This window comes from Hyla sarda, chromosome 2 (assembly GCF_029499605.1).
Source record: "Hyla sarda isolate aHylSar1 chromosome 2, aHylSar1.hap1, whole genome shotgun sequence".
In the NCBI taxonomy this organism is placed as follows: Eukaryota; Metazoa; Chordata; class Amphibia; order Anura; family Hylidae; genus Hyla; species Hyla sarda.
This window is the reverse complement of record NC_079190.1, coordinates 495,683,925-495,704,626: the sequence shown is the minus strand read 5'-3', so window position 1 is coordinate 495,704,626 and position 20,702 is coordinate 495,683,925. Positions and strand designations below refer to the sequence as shown.

Here is a 20,702-nt window from a genome sequence, read left to right as displayed (position 1 = left end):
TCACAGACGAGTGCATATCACTCCTATCCAAGCGCCTTAATTTTGGTTTATGTCAATCTTTTGACTATACACAATTTGAAGTGGATGTTTATAAGGCAACTAGAAAAATGGGGTTATTCAAATTGTTTAATAAATCAACAGCAGGGAACGTGTCTGATACTGTGATCAGAGAAGGTGAAATACCGGCCTCTATAGGCCCCCTGGGTTTTTCACGAGTGTTAGGTATGACAGCTACTGACCGGGAGGTTATCCATACATTATGTACCCTCTACAAAGCGATAGACATGCCCTCTTACACCATCAACAGTGACAGTTTGCCCTTCAAAGGAGGTAACCCATCCACATTCTCTCCTCCCACCCGGCTGGCAGTTCAATTGACCTGTTCGTCAGGGCTGTGACGAGAGATGTGAAGGCCTTGCTATACCCCAGTGCTAGGAGCAACCTCACCCCAGGTGAAGAGAGGGCTTTGAGGTGGTTGAAGTCCCGTCCAGATTTGAAAGTCGTAAAAGCCGACAAAGGTGGGAGCACGGTAGTGATGACCCTCGAGGCTTACGACATAGAGAAGAAACATCTCCTTGGTGACACCTCCACCTACAAACCATTAGCGTCTAACCCTACCACAAAAACTATTCAACAGCTTCGAACATTCTTAAGGCAGAGTACTGAACGGGGGGTTATTTCTCAGCGCACAGCTGAGAAGTTGCTCCCCTCCACTCCCCGCCATGCCAGGTGGTATTACTTGCCCAAGGTCCATAAGTCGCAGAGCCGACCCCCTATTGTGGCGGGGATCGGCTCTGCGACCGAGTACCTTTCGCAATATTTGGAATGGCTCCTAAAACCCCTCCTTCCATCCACTCCTACTTATGTAAAAGACACAGGGTCCCTATTATGCATCTTGGACGACTTCCACTGGTGCGAGTCTTACCGACTCGCATCGGTGGACGTCGAGAGCCTGTACACCCGCATTCCACACGATGCGGGTGTGCAGGCTATCAGAGAGTTTCTTTCCGAAACTGACAAGTCTGAAGAGTTCAACATTTTTGTGTGTGAGGCGTTACATTTTATCTTAACACACAATGAGTTCCGAGATGGCGAGCCATGGGCACGCCGGTCTCCTGTACATATGCCAACATTTTCCTCGCCATCCTGGAACGGAGATATGTCTTTTCTCAGTCCAATCCGTTTCTTCCCTTCATCAAACTCTTTGTACGATACGTCGATGATGTATTGGTCGCGCGGGACTCCACCGAGGCTTTCTTCTCTGAATTTGTGTCCTATCTAAACAGCAGTAATAGAGAAAATATGCTTTTTCACCTCTGTGTATGGGGGCCGCGAATTGGATTTTTTGGATGTTAGGTTGAAAGCTGAGGGTGACTCCCTCCGGACGGAGGGGTACCGTAAACCCACCGCACGCAATTCACTACTCCATTTCCACGGCTCCCATCCACACCACGTGAAAAAGAGTATTCCGTACTCTCAATTTCTCAGATTAAAAAGAATCAATAGTACCCCTGATACCTTTGAAGCACAAGCCCAGGAACTCAAATCAAGGCTCCTAGCTAGGCAATACCCTGAGACCCTCATAGATGAAGCCCTCAATCGTGTAAAAACACTAGAGAGATCTACTCTGTTACATAGTAATAGAGAACACAATCTTTCTCCCAGAAGATTTACTTTCTCCATGGTCAATTCCAATATGAACCAACAGGTGGTGAACGCCATTCACCGCCATTGGTTCATAGTGGATGCTGACCCTGATTTGCATGAGATCACCCAACATCCACCCCAGATCACTTTTAGAAAAAATCAGACATTGGGTGATAAATTAAAGAAGAACACTACAGGCCCTAGTACATCTGGGTCTTCCTGGCTAACTAAGAATCATTTAAAAGGAAATTTTGCCTGCAGATCCTGTCCTCACTGCTCCCGCATGTCTACAGGTAGAAATCTTAGGATAAAGGGCATTGACATATGCATCAACCAGCTAATTACGTGCAGATCTACATTTGTAGTTTACGTGCTGACCTGCCCTTGTGGCATGTTTTATGTGGGCAAGACGACCAGATAGCTCCTGACCAGGTACCGGGAGCATGTCCGCTCCGTCCGGACCGGGTCTGGGGCTCCTGGCCTGATTTCCCACATGAGACATGCACACAATGGAGACTGCGCTGAATTAAGTTTTTCAGGCCTTGAAAGAGTGATGCCCCCGAAGTATGGCGGCGAACGGAGTAATATACTCCTACAGAAAGAGGCACGCTGGATAGCCAAATTAGGAGCCACCAGATTGAGGTATCCTGCTTAGGGATTGATACACTCACAGTTTGATAACGATCAGCCGTTGCTCAGGCTCAGGCCTAAACTCACTGATGACAGCAGCGCAGATCCTTCTCTCACCAAAGCCTGGGAACAAGAGAGCTAACAATGGCCGCCACTCCCTTATATGGGCAGGGGCAGGGCTGTTTTAATTGGTCCGAATATCTGTCACTCTGTTACAAGGAATGATGGGTGCAATACGTCATAGGAACCTCCAAAGGTCCTTAAGCAAAAACCATAGAGTTTACCTGATCACGTGACCCGCAGGTCCTGCTACGCTCCGTACAGGTAATTAACCAATTATATACATTTGTACATTTATATTTATATAAATCTTGAATAAACTATTAGATCCACCAATCCCTAGATGAGAGGTGACAAGGGGCGGACTAGATAAGAAGGACCCCAACATCCTAGGGACCTATATACAGGTACCGTATAGGATGCGGTTCCGGGACACCACACAAGCGTTCGGAGACATCCGAAAAAAGGCACAGGTGGAGGTGGGGAGCACAGCCGGGACAGACTGTTTCACGCGATTAGCGCTTCGGTACACCGGCTTGAGGAAGCGCTAATCGCGTGAAACAGTCTGTCCCAGCTGTGCTCCCGGCCTCCACCTGTGCCTTTTTCAAAAGTCTCCAAATGCTTGGAAATAAAAGTCTATGTGAATGGTTAGTGCTGTCTCGTGTTCTCTGTTTATTTCAAAGGATGCATAATAATCCAGACATGAGCAGTCAAGCGGCAGAATCATCGATCCGTGGTTTGTTATGAGAAACCAGTGATCAATGTAAAAGATCAGTGTGTGCAGTGTTATAGGTCCCTATGGGATAACAATGATCAGTATAAGAGATCAGTGTGTGCAGTGTTATAGGTCCCTATGGGAGCTCTAACACTGCAAAAAAAAAGTGACAAATAAAAAGTGAATAAAGATCATTTACCCCCCCCCCCCCCTAATAAAAGTTTGAATCACCCCCCTTTTCCCATAGAAAAAACCAACTGTGTAAATAAAAATAAACATATGTGGTATCGCCGCGTGCGGGAAATGTCCGAATTATAAAAATATATTGTTGATTAAACCGCACGGTCAATGCGGACAAAAATAAGTCCTAACAATGCAAAAATGGTACCGCTAAAAACTTCAGATCACGGCGCAAAAAATGAGTCCTCATACCGCCCCATACGCGGAAAAATAAAAAAGTTATAGGGGTCAGAAGATGACATTTTTAAACGTATGCATTTTCCTGCATGTAGTTATGATTTTTTCCAGAAGTGCGACAAAATCACCTATATAAGTAGGGGATCATTTTAACCGTATGGACCTACAGAATAAAGAGAAGGTGTCATTTTTACCGAAAAATGTACTGCGTAGAAAAGAAAGCCCCCAAAAGTTACAAAATGGCGGGTTTTTTTTTCAATTTTGTCTCTCAATGATTTTTTTTCCCATTCCGCCGTAGATTTTTGGGTAAAATGACTGATGTCATTACAAAGTAGAATTGGTGGCGCAAAAAATAAGCCATCATATCATATGGATTTTTAGGTGCAAAATTGAAAGGGTTATGATTTTTTACAGGTAAAGAGGAAAAAATGAAAATGCAAAAACGGAAAAACCCTGGGTCCTTAAGGGGTTAAAAAAAATTAAAAAGCAGTCTACCGATGGGTGCTTCTTCCTTTTGTAGGAGATTTTGGTTTGGCTGAAAATCGCTAGTCATGTTTCAAGGCCTTGTTAAAGGGGCACTCCCCTGGAAAAACATTTTTTTTAAATCAACTGATGCCAGAAAGTTAATCTTAATCCTTCCAGTACTTATCAGCTGCTGTATGATCCACAGGAAGTTCTTTTCTTTTTGAATTTCCTTTCTGTCTGACCACAGTGCTCTCTGCTGACACCTCTGTCCATTTTAGGAACTGTCCAGAGCAGGAGAGATTTGCTATGGGGATTTGCTCCTACTCTGGACAGTTCCTGATATGGACAGAGGTGTCAGCAGAGAGCACTGTGGCCAGGCAGAAAGGAAATTCAAAAAGAAAAGAACTTCCTGTGGATCATACAGCAGCTGATAAGTACTGAAAGGGTTAAGATTTTTTAATAAAAGTCATTTACAAATCTGTTTAACTTTCTGGCACCAGCTGATTAAAAAAAAAATGTTTTCCAGTGGAGTACCCCTTTATGCATTGCTTTACAGAAATGCCACACCAATAGGTAGCACTAGAGGGCCAGCTCTTTTCTTTCTGAATGGAGTGCTATTTTACATACAAATAACCAGGTGAGTAAATCGTACTTACACATAAAGACCTAATATTACCATTACAATTAGTAGAATAATACTACCATGTCATGACCAAACAGTATCCCTTTTAATTATACCGCCATAACATTAGTGAATAATAGATCACGTGGTATCAGCTCATCCTCTCTGGAGCCAGTCCTATTTAAGTGTCCTAGTTCCGATCCCATTCCAAGGTCACTAACAAAGAAATTAAAGGGGTATTCCAGGAAAAAATACTTTTTTTTATATATATATCAACTGGCTCCAGAAAGTTAAACAGATTTGTAAATCACTTCTATGAAAAAATCTTAATCCTTTGAGTACTTATGAGCTGCTGAAGTTGAGTTGTTCTTTTCTGTCTAAGTGCTCTCTGATGACACGTGTCTTGGGAAACGCCCAGTTTAGAAGCAAATCCCCATAGCAAATCTCTTCTACTCTGTGCAGTTCCCGAGACAAGCAGAGATGTCAGCAGAGCACTGTTACCAGATAGAAAACAACTCAACTTCTGCAGCTGATAATTATTGAAAGGATTAAGATTTTTTAATAGAAGTAATTTACAAATCTGTTTAACTTTCTGGAGCCAGTTGATATATATGTATATATATAAAGTTTTTTCCTGAAATACCCCTTTAAAAAGAACTGAGCCTAACAAAGAGCCCACTGCTTACTTTAGCCATTCTTGAATATGCACCATATAGAGGGAAGTATATATATGTATGAATACAGCTGTCCTCCCCCACCACTACAGGACAGCCTGAGGCTCTCTGCACAGTAGTCGGCTTGATAAACCAGTCGTCCCGTCCAGTTTATGGCTTTTGATCAGTAGTTTCGGCAAGGTGGCCAAAGACAGATCCATCCTTCCCTGCCATGTATCTTTGCAGTTCATGTTTAGGGCCAGGCAGGGGTCAAGTCCTGAGAAAATAAGTGAGGGAACTCACCCAAGATTTCCACTCAAGGGCTGTTCCTGCGTATGGGAATGGTGTTCCTGCTTTGGAAAAAGTGCAGGAACTCAGTTCCCACACAGGACTTTAGCCCTAGGACCAGGTCTAATCACCCTAGAGCCAGCAACTAGCTGACCAATGAGAAAACGCTGTCAAACCTGTCAAATATCATTGCTCATAGTCCGCACATCTCCCTATATAACAGAGCGGACAACGAGTAGTGATCATTCGTGTGACCCCCCCTCCCCACATGTTGGCTGAGCCGTGTAGTGCACTTTGTACATGAGCGTCTATGTGTGAGAACAACGCTCATCCACAGCTTGGCTTGGGCCGTCTAACCGGGCGCTTAGAACAACTTCAAATATTTTACATACCGCAGATGTTAAACTCATCAGACCAACGTTACATGGTTCTACCTATTGACTCCTAAAACAACTGCTCTTAGAGAGTCTAGGACACTGGTCTCCAACCTGCGGACCTCCAGATGTTGCAAAACTACAACTCCCAGCATGCCCGGACAGCCGTTGGCTGTCCGGGCATGCTGGGAGTTGTAGTTTTGCAACATCTGGAGGTCCGCAGGTTGAAGACCACTGGTCTAGGAGATACACTGGTCTATCAATAACCAAGCTCAATTCCCCTAACCCCTTAAAGGGGTTATCCAGGAAAAAAGTTTTTTATATCTATCAACTGGCTCCAGAAAGTTAAACAGATTTGTAAATTACTTCTATTAAAAAATCTTAATCCTTTCAGTACTTATGAGCTTCTGAAGTTAAGGTTGTTCTTTTCTGTCTAAGTGCTCTCTGATGACACCTGTCTCGGGAACCGCCTAGTTTAGAAGAGGTTTGCTATGGGGATTTGCTTCTAAACTGGGCGGTTCCCGAGACAGGTGTCATCAGAGAGCACTTAGACAGAAAAGAAAAACCTTAACTTCAGAAGCTCATAAGTACTGAAAGGATTAAGATTTTTTAATAGAAGTAATTTACAAATCTGTTTAACTTTCTGGAGCCAGTTGATACATTAAAAAAAAGTTTTTTCTGGATAACCCCCTTTAAAGGAAAACTGTCAGCTTTCTTCCCCCGCACTAACCAGCGGTACTGGCTGGTAGTGCGGGGGACGCTGATCAGTTTGATCCTTACCGTGCCCGGATCCAGGGCGCCGTTCGGCCTTAATCTTCTATTTTCTGTATACTCTGATGTCAGTGCCACTGGCAGCAGCGCCGCCCAGCTCATCAATATTCCTCCCCTCTCTCTTCATTACAGAGTGGGGAGAAGAGGGAGAGGCGGAGTGTGGGGAGGAATATTGATGAGCTGGGCGGCACTGCGGCTGGCGGCACTGACATCAGAGTGCCAGTTAGCACCTCATTTGAATATACAGAAAATAGAAGATTTAGGGTGCGTTCACACTGCGGAATCTCTGCTCGCTGAATTCCACGAGCGGAGATTCTGCCTGGCGGCTGCCGCCGTGCCTGCTTCAGCGCTAGGGCTGTGGGGCACTGAGCCGTCAGCATTGAAGACTATGCAGTGCTTGCGGAATCCGCGCAAACAATGAACATGTTCTTTCTTTGCGCTGAACAATTTCAGCGGCGGAATTGTCCTCCGCAGAAATTCCGCAGTGTGAACGGAAGGTTTCCTTTTCACGCCGTACAATTTACGGTAAAATTGACATGTGTTCTTTATTTTGTGTGTCAATACAAATAAAATGATACCCATGATTACATACTTTTCTATTATTGTTGAGCTTAAAGAAACCAAATTAGTATGTTTAAAATCCCTCTATTTTGAAGACCTATAACTTGTAACTTTTTCATTTTTTCGTATAAGCGGCGGTATGAGGGCTAATTTTTTGAGCCATGATCTGTACTTTTTACTGATACCACATTTGTGTATACAGAACTTTTATAATTTTTTTTTTTATAAAATGTGACAAAAAAGCAGCAATTTTGCGCTTTTTTTTTTTTTTTTTACATTCACGCCGTTCACCATACGGGATCAATGACATTATATTTTAATATTTTGGACATTTACACATGCAGCAATACCAAATATGTGCATAAAATATATTTTTTTTTTTACACTTTATGGGGGTGAAATGGGAAAAAAGGATATTTAAAATTTTTATTGGGGGAGGGGATTTTTTCCATTTTATTTATTTTTTTTTGTAGTTTTTTAACTTTTATTTTTACCCTTTAATAGTTCCCATAGGGGACTATTTATAGCAATCTTTTGATTGCTAATACTGTTCAGTGCTATACATAGGACATAGCACTGCTCAGTATTATCGGTGATCTTCTGCTCTGGTCTGCTCGATCTCAGACCAGAACAGAAGGAAGGCTGCGGAGGCAGGTGGGGGGTACCTCCGTCCGCCATTCTGGATGATCGGATCGCCGCGGCAGCGCTGCGGGCAATCCGATCATCCATATTTCTGATCGCACTGCTGCAGATGCCGTGATCTGTATTGATCACGGCATCTGAGGGGTTAATTGCAGACATCCGCACTATCGCTGCTCATGTAAGATGTCACAAGCTCCTGGCACCAGTTCTTAGTGTTCTGAACATTTTGTTCCGAACGCTGAGCAGCGGAGTACCCCTTTAAGTTTATTTTGAAAGAAAGCAACCAAAATCAACCTAAGGATGAAGAGCGTCCCCCAAACACAGCTTCAGCTCTATCCTTCATATAAGATAGGGATAGGTATAAGGCTATCCTTCATATAAGATAGGGATAGGCATAAGGCTATCCTTCATAAAAAATAGGGATAGGCATAAGGCTATCCTTCATATAAGATAGGGATAGGTATAAGGCTATCCTTCATATAATATAGGGATAGACATAAGGCTATCCTTCATATAAGATAGGGATAGGCATAAGGCTATCCTTCAAATAAGATGGGGATAGGCATAAGGCTATCCTTCATATAAGATAGGGATAGGCATAAGGCTATCCTTCATATAAGATAGGTATAAGGCTATCCTTCATATAAGATAGAGATAGGCATAAGGCTATCCTTCATATAAGATAGGGATAGGTATAAGGCTATCCTTCATATAAGATAAAGATAGGCATGAGGCTATCCTTCATATTAGATAGAGATAGACATAAGGTTATCCTTCATATAAGATAGGGATAGGCATAAGGCTATCCTTCATATAAGATAGGAATAGGCATAAGGCTATCCTTCATATAAGATAGAGATAGAGATAGGCATAAGGCTATCCTTCATATAAGATACGGATAGGCATAAGGCTATCCTTCATATAAGATAGGGCCAGGAACTATTCATATTATTTACAATATTGGGCAGACTAGATGGGCTGAATTGTTTTTATTTGCCGGCACATTCTATGTTTCTATGTAAAATGTCATTGTATTGTAACAATATGAAACCAGCTTTGTGGTATGTGGAATTTTTTGAGTATTTTCAGCTCTATTTATCCTGTAGTTTCTGGAATCTCCGTTGACTTACTGGTTGTTATATAAATCACTGCCGGATTCACAATAATGCACATTGTATGCTCCCCTCCGGGCAGGAATGTGATCTCATTACCGTCATTACCGTCCGCGTTTACTAAGTCATTTGCACAATTGCTAAATTGGATTTTAACACTAATCTCTAAATGAAAAGTCAACTGGGATATAGACAGAAACTGAAGGTGTCAGAAGCCATTGAATTCACTGATCGCTACCGGAGGGTGGGGGTGGAAGAGAACAGCGAGGATATTTGTACATGAAATTGAACTTCATACTGGGGACAGGCAAACTGCAATGGTGTGTATGGGACTCACACGAGACAGCTACCTCTCCTGATCCCCTCAATGTGTCCTCAATGGGGAGAGAAACCTACTGCCAGGCCTCTTAGGGTCTATTCACACGGCAGAATTTCCACATGCGGAATTCCTCCACAAAAGAAAGCCCAATAAACTTCTTTGGGAGTGCGGAATCCCATAGAAGTCTATTGGACTTTCTTTTTAGGAGGAATTCCGCATGTGGAAATTCTACCTTGTGAATAGACCCTTTGTCTCCCTGATCAGGCACTTGAAACCCAACATGTCCTTCTACCCTGACATCTTTCATTGAGCTAAAACAAAGGAAAGTGCTCCATGGTGTGATAACGTAGACATAAAATGTGGATGAACACAATTTTGGAAGTGTTCACCATTGATGGTTGTACTGAGCCAAGTACAAGAATGGAAAAGCGTGTAGGTGATCTATAGATCAAGGAACCAGCAGCCACTCCTGGGATACAACAGCAAACACAAAGGAGACCTCCGAAAAAAACTCAGGATCAAGCAGGGCGCATGGCACTCAGGTGAAACAGAGAAGGTTTATTACCCACAATGCAACACGTTTCGCGGAAAACCGCTTCATCAGCGGTTTTCCGCGAAACGCGTTGCATTGTGAGTAATAAACCTTCTCTGTTTCACCTGAGTTCCATGCGCCCTGCTTGATCCTGAGTTTTTTGGAGGTCTCCTTTATCTTTCATTGAGGGCTAGTTCTGTTCAGCCAACTCCTATTTAATAGACATGGCCGGCTTTATGAAGCACTTTGTGTTCTGCTGTATGACACCTCCCTAGAAGCAATTCCTATATGATAAGGTTCATAATTGAAATACAAATTCACACTATGTTTTGACGATACGGTCACCGGATTCGGCGCTCGCTCCCGTACCCCAGCCGGACCCGGCCCGTATCTCATTCATTTGAATGAGCCAACCGGAGTCAAGTAGTGACTCCAGTCGGCTCATATTTGCCCCAAATCCGTGGTATGCCGCACTGTGGTCAGACTGGAAAAGACTAAACAACTTCCTCCCTACTGAACGTCTACCCTGTGTGCCCACTTGTTTCAATCCTTACAGAAGCTGCAGAGACTGTGAGATTTTGCTGATTGGAGCTACCTACAAGGTGTGTTTAGTTATATTTATTTTGCGGTATATTCCACTGTTATACCGGTTTAATCATGGACAATGCCACCAAGTGTCTGTCTCATACAATGTGTGCCTAGAAGAGTTGTTTGAGGGTAAATATCTCCGCACTAGATGCCAACATTCTGTGTATGTGCAGTGAACAACACTGGACCTGGACTTGGATTGTGACTTGGAGAAGACACCAATTTAAATGGGCACTGTCACCAACTTTATTTTTTGATATGTTGTAGTACTTATGTACTACAACATATCTCTAATATACTTTTATTATTATTTTTTTTTCATTAAAAAGGTTTAATTTACATTTAAAAACCGGCTACTGAAAAAGGACTGATTTTGGAGTGGCAATCAGTCCTTTTTCAGTTAGGCTGCACCCGCTCCCTGCCTGTCAATCAGACAGGCGGGAGCGAGCACATTGGCTCCCTGGCCACTGGCTGGCAGGCCACTCCTCCCGCACATCGCCGCCGCCGCCTCGTTGCCACCGCTGTCCCTGCACGCCCGCTGCCGGACTCTGCAGTAACTGCAAGTGTAATGAGGGAACGGGGTATGCGGGGCTAGGTGGGGAGGGAGGAGGGAACGGGCTAGTGTCGTAGCGGGGGGGGGGGGGAACGGGCTAGCAAAAAAAAATAATTGGATGGTGGGAGCTACCCTTTAAAGAGGTTTATTAATCATAAGCAAATGATGATACATGGGAACTAGTGGATGCCAACACTAGTAATGAGTGGCATAGACCATATTTAAATTCACAATATTTCACGAATATAGGGACAAAGATTCATCCTATGTTCACGAAACTCGCATATTCGATATATTTGCGGTTATTTTCACTTTGCGTAAATGTGCATATGTGGATAACTATCTACCTATCTATATTATCTATATTTTCTATCTATCCATCTATCTCCTAATATTCTTGGTCTATACAGAAGTAATGGGTCTATGACATTTTTCATTTTGAATATTGTCATGTCATATTCGCGAATATCGTCTCTATCTATCTAATTTTATGAGAATATCATGCGAATATTCGCAAATATCCTCATATTCACGAATATTTGCATATTCTCATATTTGTGAATATTTGCTGCCCAGTCTAATACAGTAAATAATATAGGAGTTTTCTTTAGACCACAAGCTGGAAGCAGGGGAAAAAAAATTACGAATATTTGTAATTGCGAATATATAGCACTATATTCGCCATATTTGCAAATATGCGAATATGTGAAATTCACAATAAATATTCGAATTGCAAATATTCGCACTCAACATTAGCCAACACTAGCGGGTATCCATTACTTTTAGGTGACTTCTTCTCCAATGTATAACATACAGGGAGTCGAAACGTTTCAGCTCCAGTTTCCTCATTTTGATATCTTGGCCTCCACAAGATTTGAATAGTTTTGGATTTCCCGTTGACTTTTCAGGAAAAGATGTTGTCAATCCGAACCCCATGGGAGGACATTATCCTGCTTTTGCAATCTCTTATATTTTTTATATTTTTGATTTGTAACAAATCCGAATATCGCCACTATTCGATAAAACAAATCACTTCATTGAACTCCATTTAGTGCGGTCAAAGCTCCAGGGGATCTAAAATGGTGGCTACATGTGTGAGGACATGGGGCAAGGAACTCTGGGAAGGCGGGTAGACAGGATCACCCTGAATCACATGCAGCATGCAGCCTATTAGAAGTCAGCCAGCCCTGTGATGTCACAGCACTATATACTCCTGAGTCCCTCTTTAATAGATCTGAATGTAAATGGTTCATGATATCTTATATTGTCTATTGTAATGTATATATACTGTTATGTGCCTTTAAGTACTGTTGCCATGTGTTGTAACGAAGGAAGGTACCAATGATCACATGACCTAAACAGTGATCACATGACATGTAAAACAGAAGGTGGGCCAGTCCTTGAGCCTGTCGGTGTGTACCAAAGTACATGGCAGCACTGATGTCAGGAGCTGTTACTACGGTCAGGGACAATACATGTCCTTTACAGCCCACTGGGTAAATGTGGTTCCTGCACAGCCACAACAGCAACTTGGACAGGTCACACCGCTTCCTCCTCCACGCTCTCAGGCCTTTGGTCCTGTGACAGTGTGCAACTCCGTCTCCTCATCCTCCATCGTGTCCTCAGCCTCCACTGCACGGACAAGTCGTAATGCCCCTCCAGCATACCATGTGTGCAGGGCACGGCAGTGTCACGCTGTTCTTCACATGGTTTGTCTTGGCAAACGGAGTCACACAGGGGAGGAACTGCTGAAAGTGATTCCTCAAGAAATCGAATCATGACTTACTCCGCGACAACTGGAAATGCGAACCATGGTGATCGACAAAGGGAAGAACATCTTGTCTGCGCTGCATCAAGGAATCCTGAGCCATGCGCCCTGCATGGCACAAGTGTTCAATCTGGTTGTCCAGTGTTTCCTAATTGCAACACATCCTAACAATGGGAAGGAAACTTTGCATGCACTTCAGCCACTCGTACACCACACCGCAAAGCAGACCCTCTGTGAGCTGCAGCATCAGAATGGTATCCCCCAACATAGTCTGATTCCATCCTCCATATGTTGGACCAACTATACGAACAGAAAAAGGCCATCAACGATTTCTTGATGATCCAAGCGGATAGGGGGACTCCCCTATGTAACTTCAATGTCAACCAGCGGCAGCTCATACGTGACACCTGCCATATGCTGAGGGCCTTTGAGGAAGCCACATTATTAGTCAGTGGTCAGGATTACGGAATAACGACATCATCCAACTGCTTCATTTCCTACAACAGATGGTGGAAACGATGGCCAGTCAGGGCGCTGGAGAAGTGGCGCCTACATCTCACGGCCACATGAGCCCTGTGGGGGCTGAACTGTAAGAGGGGTGGGGGCCAGGGGAGCACAGGCAATGTGTAGCGAAATGGGTGGCTTTTATAATCATCTGACAGGAGAGGAGGAGCAGGAGCAGCCAGAGGAGCTACAGGGCGATGAGGAAGACGAGATAGAGGACCCAGACGCACAGTATGCAGTGGAGATGGAGGCAGGGAGTATCTATGAGTCACTTGCTCAAATGGCATGATGCATGCTCATTTTCTTGTGTAGTGACCGCTGAATTGTCACCATTCGGCAGCGGGATGACTTTTTGCTCTCCACCTTGTTGGACCCTCGCCACCGGCACAAAATGGGGGCCTTTTTTTTACACCCACTGAGAGGGAGGACACACTGACCTACTACAGAGACATCCTGCGTAGTCAGTTGGCCGATGCCTATCTGCGCCATCGTCCTTCACCCCTCACTAACACCTTCTCAAAGGTCTACTCAGGGTAACGTACCCTCAAGATACCAAGACTGACTCTTCACATAATTCATGTACACATAGTACATAAAATAATCACTTTAGTGTAACTACCTCTATAACTATAACTTAATACACTAAACAAAACAAAAATATATCTCACATACAAACAAAGAAACAAAATTTTAAGGGATTGTAGCCTATGTCATTGTTCAATTCCTGCCACTGTTGTGTACACTAACATTGCTCTCTTTACGTGTTCAGGATACTCTTCCTGGCCAGAAGGCGCTCCTATAAGCCTAAGTATATACACATATTCATAAAGGTAACCTAGGTAAGGTTTATCTGTTGAGTTCTAGGGATAGGTGCGTGAAGCCAATGGACCCTAGTAGCTAGTTGTTGGTAGATAGCCACAGGCAAGCCAATATAACCTCAGTGTACTAGACAGGTAACAAATATGGTAATAACAATGTCAAGTGAGATTTATAATATGTTATATTATGTTTCTAGTCAGTCAATAGAAAATATAGTAAGTAAAAGTGTTAGGATGTATCTAATGATTATATGTCATCCTGTAACTAAATTCATAAACAATGCAAACCTGTTCGTGAGTTTATCAGTACTCATGTATGTACATTAAAGTACATAGTAAGTAACAAAAAATTCTTCAGAGCTTGCAAGGACTCTCATTATATGCAAAGACTCTCCTATTGCGTTCATACAGCCTGAATAATGGACATTTGAAAGACTATGCCTCGGACTGTTAAAAACGTTTGTTGCACTTCGTCCCTCTGTCATAGGGGACAGACGTCGAGGCCGACTTATCTTCAGTAAGGGGGTTTGTAGTGTCCCGGTACCGAATTGCATACTGTACCTTGTATGGTGGTCCCCAAAGTCAGAGTTACAATGTTCAGGTAGGGTCCTCCAGGTGGGACAGCCCCCTAGTCGCCTCCTCCTTCTATAATTTTATAATGTTTATGTGTATTTGTTTAATAATGTATATTAATATAATTACCTTTATAGCGTCGCAGGACCTTCGGTCATGTTACTATGTTGATTCCTCTATGGTATGTTGGAGGACCTTTGGAGGTCCTTGGGTCACATGTTTACCCATTTTGCAAAAATGTGCTCATCTCTATCTGCCTAGCCATGTGGTGAAGTTTGGAGCTCAACTTTCTCCACTACCATTCAGTACATTTTGTGTGCAGAAGAAGTGCCCATTGAACTGATTTCCATAGGAAATGTGTAATACTACATTCCTCCTGCGGAGGTGCTGTAGAGAAACTGAACACTTGCTGCAAGATTCTACATCAGATCACAGTTGACTGCTGTGAATACCAATAAGATGACACCATGTGATCAGCTTATCATGGTGGGGACCTTCTAACACTCTTTAACACCATACTTTTTTAAAGTCTATGAAATCTGTACTTAATGGGGTTCTCCGCCCCTAGACATTTTATCCACTATCCAAAGGATAGGGAATGAGATGTCTGATCGTGGGGTTCCCGCTGCTGGGGACCTCCGCAATCTCCCCGCTGCACCCGGTGTTTGTTTAGAGCGTCAGGGGCAGAGTCGGAGGCTCGTGACATCACGGACATGCCCCTTCCCATAGGCTGGCATTGAGTGGGCGTGGTTGTGATGTCATGAACGGGGCGTGGTTGTGATGTCACGAGCCTCCGCCCTGCATCGCCAGTCATCAAGCAGGGATGTCTGGGGTGCAGCAGCTGAGATCGCAGGGGTCCCCAGTGGTGGGACCACCACAATCCGACCTCTTATCCCCTATCCTTTGGATAGGGGATAAGTTGTCTTGGGGGCGGAGTATCCCTTTAAGAACGTTAGTCCGGCTTGGTTTCCATACTTTTTTAGTTTTTTTGCAAAAACGGCTATAAAACTGGCACAAATTCCATTTTCTGTAAAAAAAAAAAAAAAAAAAAAAAAAAAACACTGCTGCCAAATGTTAACTGAAAAGTCAATAGGGATTTATGAAACGCCAAACCCACTTGGTGATTTATCCTTTGGCATTTTTTCACTCATCTTCACTCATTTTTCTGCCATTTTGGGCTCAGTGGCAATTGTCCAAAATCGCAGCATGTTGGGACTTTGACATTTTCTGGACAAAATCCTGGTGTTTCTCTCATAGAAGTCTATGTGTGAGAAATAAAATACGCCATGGGGGTTTAGCATTGGCGTTTCTTTTTGGCATTTTACCCAAGACAAAAAAAAAAAAAGTGGCAAGACTAAAACATGCTATTTAAAAAATTAAATAAAAAAATAAAAATAAATGCATCTTAGGTCGAAAAAAAGCAAAAAAAAACTAAAAACACAAGTGGAAACCTAGCTTTAGGGTGCATTCACATGCTTTTTGTTTTTGCGGGTTTTCTGTTGCGTATTTGAAAGGGTGCGGACTCTTCTCGGCTGTCCGCAGCAGATTTTCCACGGAGGAATTTACACTGCGGAAAATCTGCCGCAAGCCCCGTTGAAGTCAGTAGCGTAAATTCCACCGTGGAAAATCTGCTTCGGACAGCCAAGAAGAGCCTGTCCACTTTCAAATACGCAGCGGAAAACCCGCAAAAACAAAAAGCGTGTGAACGCACCCTTAGGGTACTTTCACATGGGCGTATTTCTTTTCAAACTCACAGCGTATTTCCTGCTGCGAGTTTGAAAAGGGGCAGGATCTCTGCAACAAATTTTCGGCAGCTGTGGAAAATCCGCCACAAACCCCATAGAAGTCAATAGGGTCTGCAGCGGATTCTCAACAGTGGAGTTTCCGCTGCGGATAATCTGCTGCAGGTAGCCTGCGGAGACCCCAATCCTTTTCAAACTTGCAGCGGGAAATCCCCTGCGAGTTTGGAAAGAAATATGCCCCTGGGAACGTACCCTTAAAGAGGTACTCCGCCCCTAGATATTTTATCCCCTATCCAAAGTATAGCAGATAAGATGTCTCATCGCGGGGGTCCCGCCACTGGGGACCCCCCGCAGTCTCCATGCTGCATCCGGCATTCATTTAGAGCATCAGGTTCAGTGCCAGAGGCTCGTGACGTCACGGCTGTGCCCCGCTCGTGATGTCACGCCCCCTCCCATAGACTTGCATTGAGGGGGCGTGGTTGTGATGTCACGAGCCTCCACCCCGCATCGGCAGTCATCAAGCAGGGATGTCTGGGGTGCCGCAGCTGAGATCGCAGGGGTCCCCAGTGGTGGGACCCCCACAATCCGACCTCTTATCCCCTATCCTTTAGAGTACTTTCACATGGGCGTATTTCTTTTCAAACTCACAGTGTATTTCCCGCTGCAAGTTTGAAAAGGGGCAGGATCTCTGAAACAAATTTTCGTCAGCTGTGGAAAATCTGCCACAGACCCCATAGAAGTCAATAGGGTCTGCAGCGGATTCTCAACAGCGGAGTTTCCGCTGCGGATAATCTGCTGCAGGTAGCCTGCGGAGACCCCGATCCTTTTCAAACTTGCAGCGGGAAATCCGCTGCAAGTTTGGAAAGAAATACGCCCCTGTGAACGTACCCTTAAAGAGGTACTCCGCCCCTAGATATTTTATCCCCTATCCAAAGTATAGCGGATAAGATGTCTGATCGCTGGGGTCCCGCCACTGGGGACCCCCCGCGGTCTCTATGCTGCATCCGGCGTTCATTTAGAGCGTCAGGTTCAGTGCCAGAGGCTCGTGACATCACGGCTGTGCCCCGCTCGTGATGTCACGCCCCCTCCCATAGACTTGCATTGAGGGGGCATGGCCATGACGTCACGAGCGGGGCACGGCCATGATGTCACGAGCTCCCACCCCACATCACCAGTCATACGTCACCAAGCGAAGTTCGCTCCGTGCACCGCATGTCCTGGGTGCTGCAGCTGATATCGCAGGGGTCCCCAGCGGCGGGACCCCCGCAATCAGACATCTTGTCCCCTATCCTTTGGATAGGGGATAAGATGTCTAAGGGCGGAGTATCTCTTTAAGAAAGTTTCACCTAAACAGGTTCTTCATTCCATAACCTGCTGACCTGTCCTCTATTTGGCGAAAGCTGAAAGACCAGTCTAACAGGTCACCAGTGGGTGAAGAACATCTCATTGTTCCTCCATGTTGCTGATGAACTTGATAATTTTTGATTTTATTTACATATTATAAAAACCAAATGACGATGATTTAAATGACATTACAGAACTGCGCACATATTTCTATAATACCGGTATAACAGGAAGAAACTGGAGGAAATGCAATAGAAAGGACAACTCCACCCAAAATACACTATGCATGAATGCAACCAGGTTCAGAACCCTGGTCTCCTGTTACCAGAGAGCAGTGCATCGTGGGAGCTCAGGTGACTGCGACAAAGATAGAGATAGGTGGAAGCAAAACTACTGCTGACTGTTTCCAAGAGCAACTAGAAGAACTTCCAATGCAAATAATGATAATAATATTAACAGTAAAAATAACGACAACAATAAGGATAATACAAAAACAGTAAAGTAATTTGTGTAAGAGCACAGTAGCCTGAGAAAAAAACATGAAAACCCAAAAACTTTGCAGGGATTTTTAAAAAGTTTTTATTAATTATTATTATTATTCTTTTAAAACCAGGTGAACATACTCCAAATTTTAGCAAGTTTTATATAGATGAAATCTGTATTGCTGACAAGGTTGTTCAGTAAATATTGGGGGCAGTTTTCACTTCTGTTTTATTTTATTTTTATTTATTTTTTATTTTATTTTTTGCTTTTTCTGCAGTTTTGGGCTCAGTGGCAGTTTTACAAAAATCACAGGCATTAATTTTAAATATTTTTTTTTTTTTCAAAATCATGGCGTTTCTGTCCTGTAGAAGTCTATGGAAGGGGGGGGGGGGATGCCATTAAAACGCATGTGGGTTCACTATTGGCGTTTTTTTCTGGCTTAAAGGGGTATTCCAGGGCAAAACTTTTTTTTATATATCAACTGGCTCCGGAAAGTTAAACAGATTTGTAAATTGCTTCTATAAAAAAATCTTAATCCTTCCAATAGTTATTAGCTTCTGAAGTTGAGTTGTTGTTTTCTGTCTAACTGCTTTCTGATGACTCACGTTCCGGGAGCTGTGCAGTTCCTATGGGGATATTCTCCCATCATGCACAGCTCCTGGGACGTGACATCATCATTGAGCAGTTAGACAGAAAACTTCAGAAGCTAATAACTATTGGAAGGATTAAGATTTTTTAATAGAAGTAATTTACAAATCTGTTTAACTTTCCGGAGCCAGTTGATATATATATAAAAAAAGGTTTTGCCTGGAATACCCCTTTAAGTTACATTATTAAAAAATCACGACTTGTCGGGATAAAAAACGCAGGGAGAGAAACGGCAAAGAAACAAAAAACTGCCAAGACCATCCATTTTGGAAAACGTCAGAAAGAAAGTGGAAACTTAGGGGGAGATTTATCAAAACCTGTGCAAAGGAAAACTTGCCCAGTTGCCCATAGCAACCAATCAGATCGCTTCTTTAATTTTGCAGAGGCCTTGTTAAAGGGGTACTTCACCCTTAGACATCTTATCCCCTATCCAAAGGATAGGGCATAACATGTTAGAACGCGGGGGTCCTGCCGCTGGGGACCCCCGGGATCTCGGCTGTAGCACCCACCTGTTGCGGCTTCCGGCAGCGCTGGAGGCTCTCATCTGAACGCCTCCCGACCGCGGTGACGTGAGATCGTGACGTCACGACTCTGCCCCCCGTGTGACGTCACGCCCCGCCCCCTCAATGCAAGTCTATGGGAGGGGGCGTGACAGCCGTCACGCCCCCTCCCATAGATTTGCATTGAGGGGCGGGGCGTGACATCACACGGGATCGGAGTCGTGACGTCACGATCTCACGTCACCGCGGTCTGGAGCCGAAGCCTCCAGCGTTTCCGGAAGCCGCAACAGGTGTCTAGGGGCGGAGTACCCCTTTAAGAATGAAAGAAGCAAGCGGATTGGTTGCTATGAGCAACTGGGCAACTTTTCCTCTGGACAGGTTTGGACAAATCTCCCCCATATTGTCTATTCACACGGCGGAATTTCTGCCTCAAATTAAAGCCCATAGACTTCTATGAGATTCCATGCTGGGAGTTGTAGTCTTGCAACGGCTGGAGGCAAAAAAAAAAGAAAATTTGGATTTAAAAAAAGAAATTGACAAATTTGTGGTTACAAGTGCGGAATTTCCTTGCTCAGCCTGCGGTTCTTCCCAAAGACCAGACCCCAGCAGACATTCCTGTTCTCCTTGTTGACGGTCCTCAGAACACTATACAGTAGGCGCAGCCGAAATGTTATCATTCGTGTAAGCACCGTGTCACGTCACCCGCCTTGGAGATGAGTCGCACACCATGGAATTGGCCCCGGGCTCGTGTTTTCCTTGTATTCACCTGAGCAACCGTAATTGGGAGGTGGATTCTGCAATGTCCCCAGGGGGATGGAAGGCTCAGCTGTAAGATTCAAGTCACATCCTTACAAGAAAGTCCATCCCTGAATGGGTTAAGGCCAGGAATCCTGGGTAGGAGGTGTGATCTCAGCATGTTTTAGGGAGGAGGGGTTTTCTACACCTGTGTCAATAGGTAACTCATTCCCCCATACTGATCAGCACTGAGCGTACAGGAGGTAGTGGAGACCAGGAGCTACAGAACCAGCCAAGGTAGGAAATCCCACTGGCCCGAGCCCATACGGGTCTCACTTATCTACTGTACCTTTACCTGCTGACCGCATGTCTACTCTATACACTGCACCTTGTCATGTCAATTCTGGAAATACATTCAAATATATGTTGGGATTTTTGTTTAGTATTTTTACTATATATATATATTTTTTTTTCTTTTTCTTTTTTTTTCTTTTATTTTTTTTTACTATTTATATTTTTACTATAACATATTTTTTTTACTACTCTTAATATATTTCATATTTTTAATAGTATTTTTTACTGTTTTTAATAGTATTTTATTTAATTTTTTTTTTTTTTTTTTACTATTTTTTTACTAT

At 43.7% G+C, this 20,702-nt stretch overlaps 1 protein-coding gene across 1 annotated transcript in view; it reads left to right on the top strand.

Annotated features, from left to right (window-relative positions):
• The first annotated feature begins 19,760 nt into the window (after positions 1 to 19,760).
• Positions 19,761 to 20,702, top strand: part of TMPRSS2 (transmembrane serine protease 2) — a 75,703-nt gene continuing 74,761 nt past the window's right edge. Inside the window, exon 1 of the mRNA XM_056560911.1 lies at positions 19,761 to 20,361. The gene's annotated coding sequence lies outside the window, so the exon portion shown is untranslated. The remainder of the gene's footprint in view (positions 20,362 to 20,702) is intronic.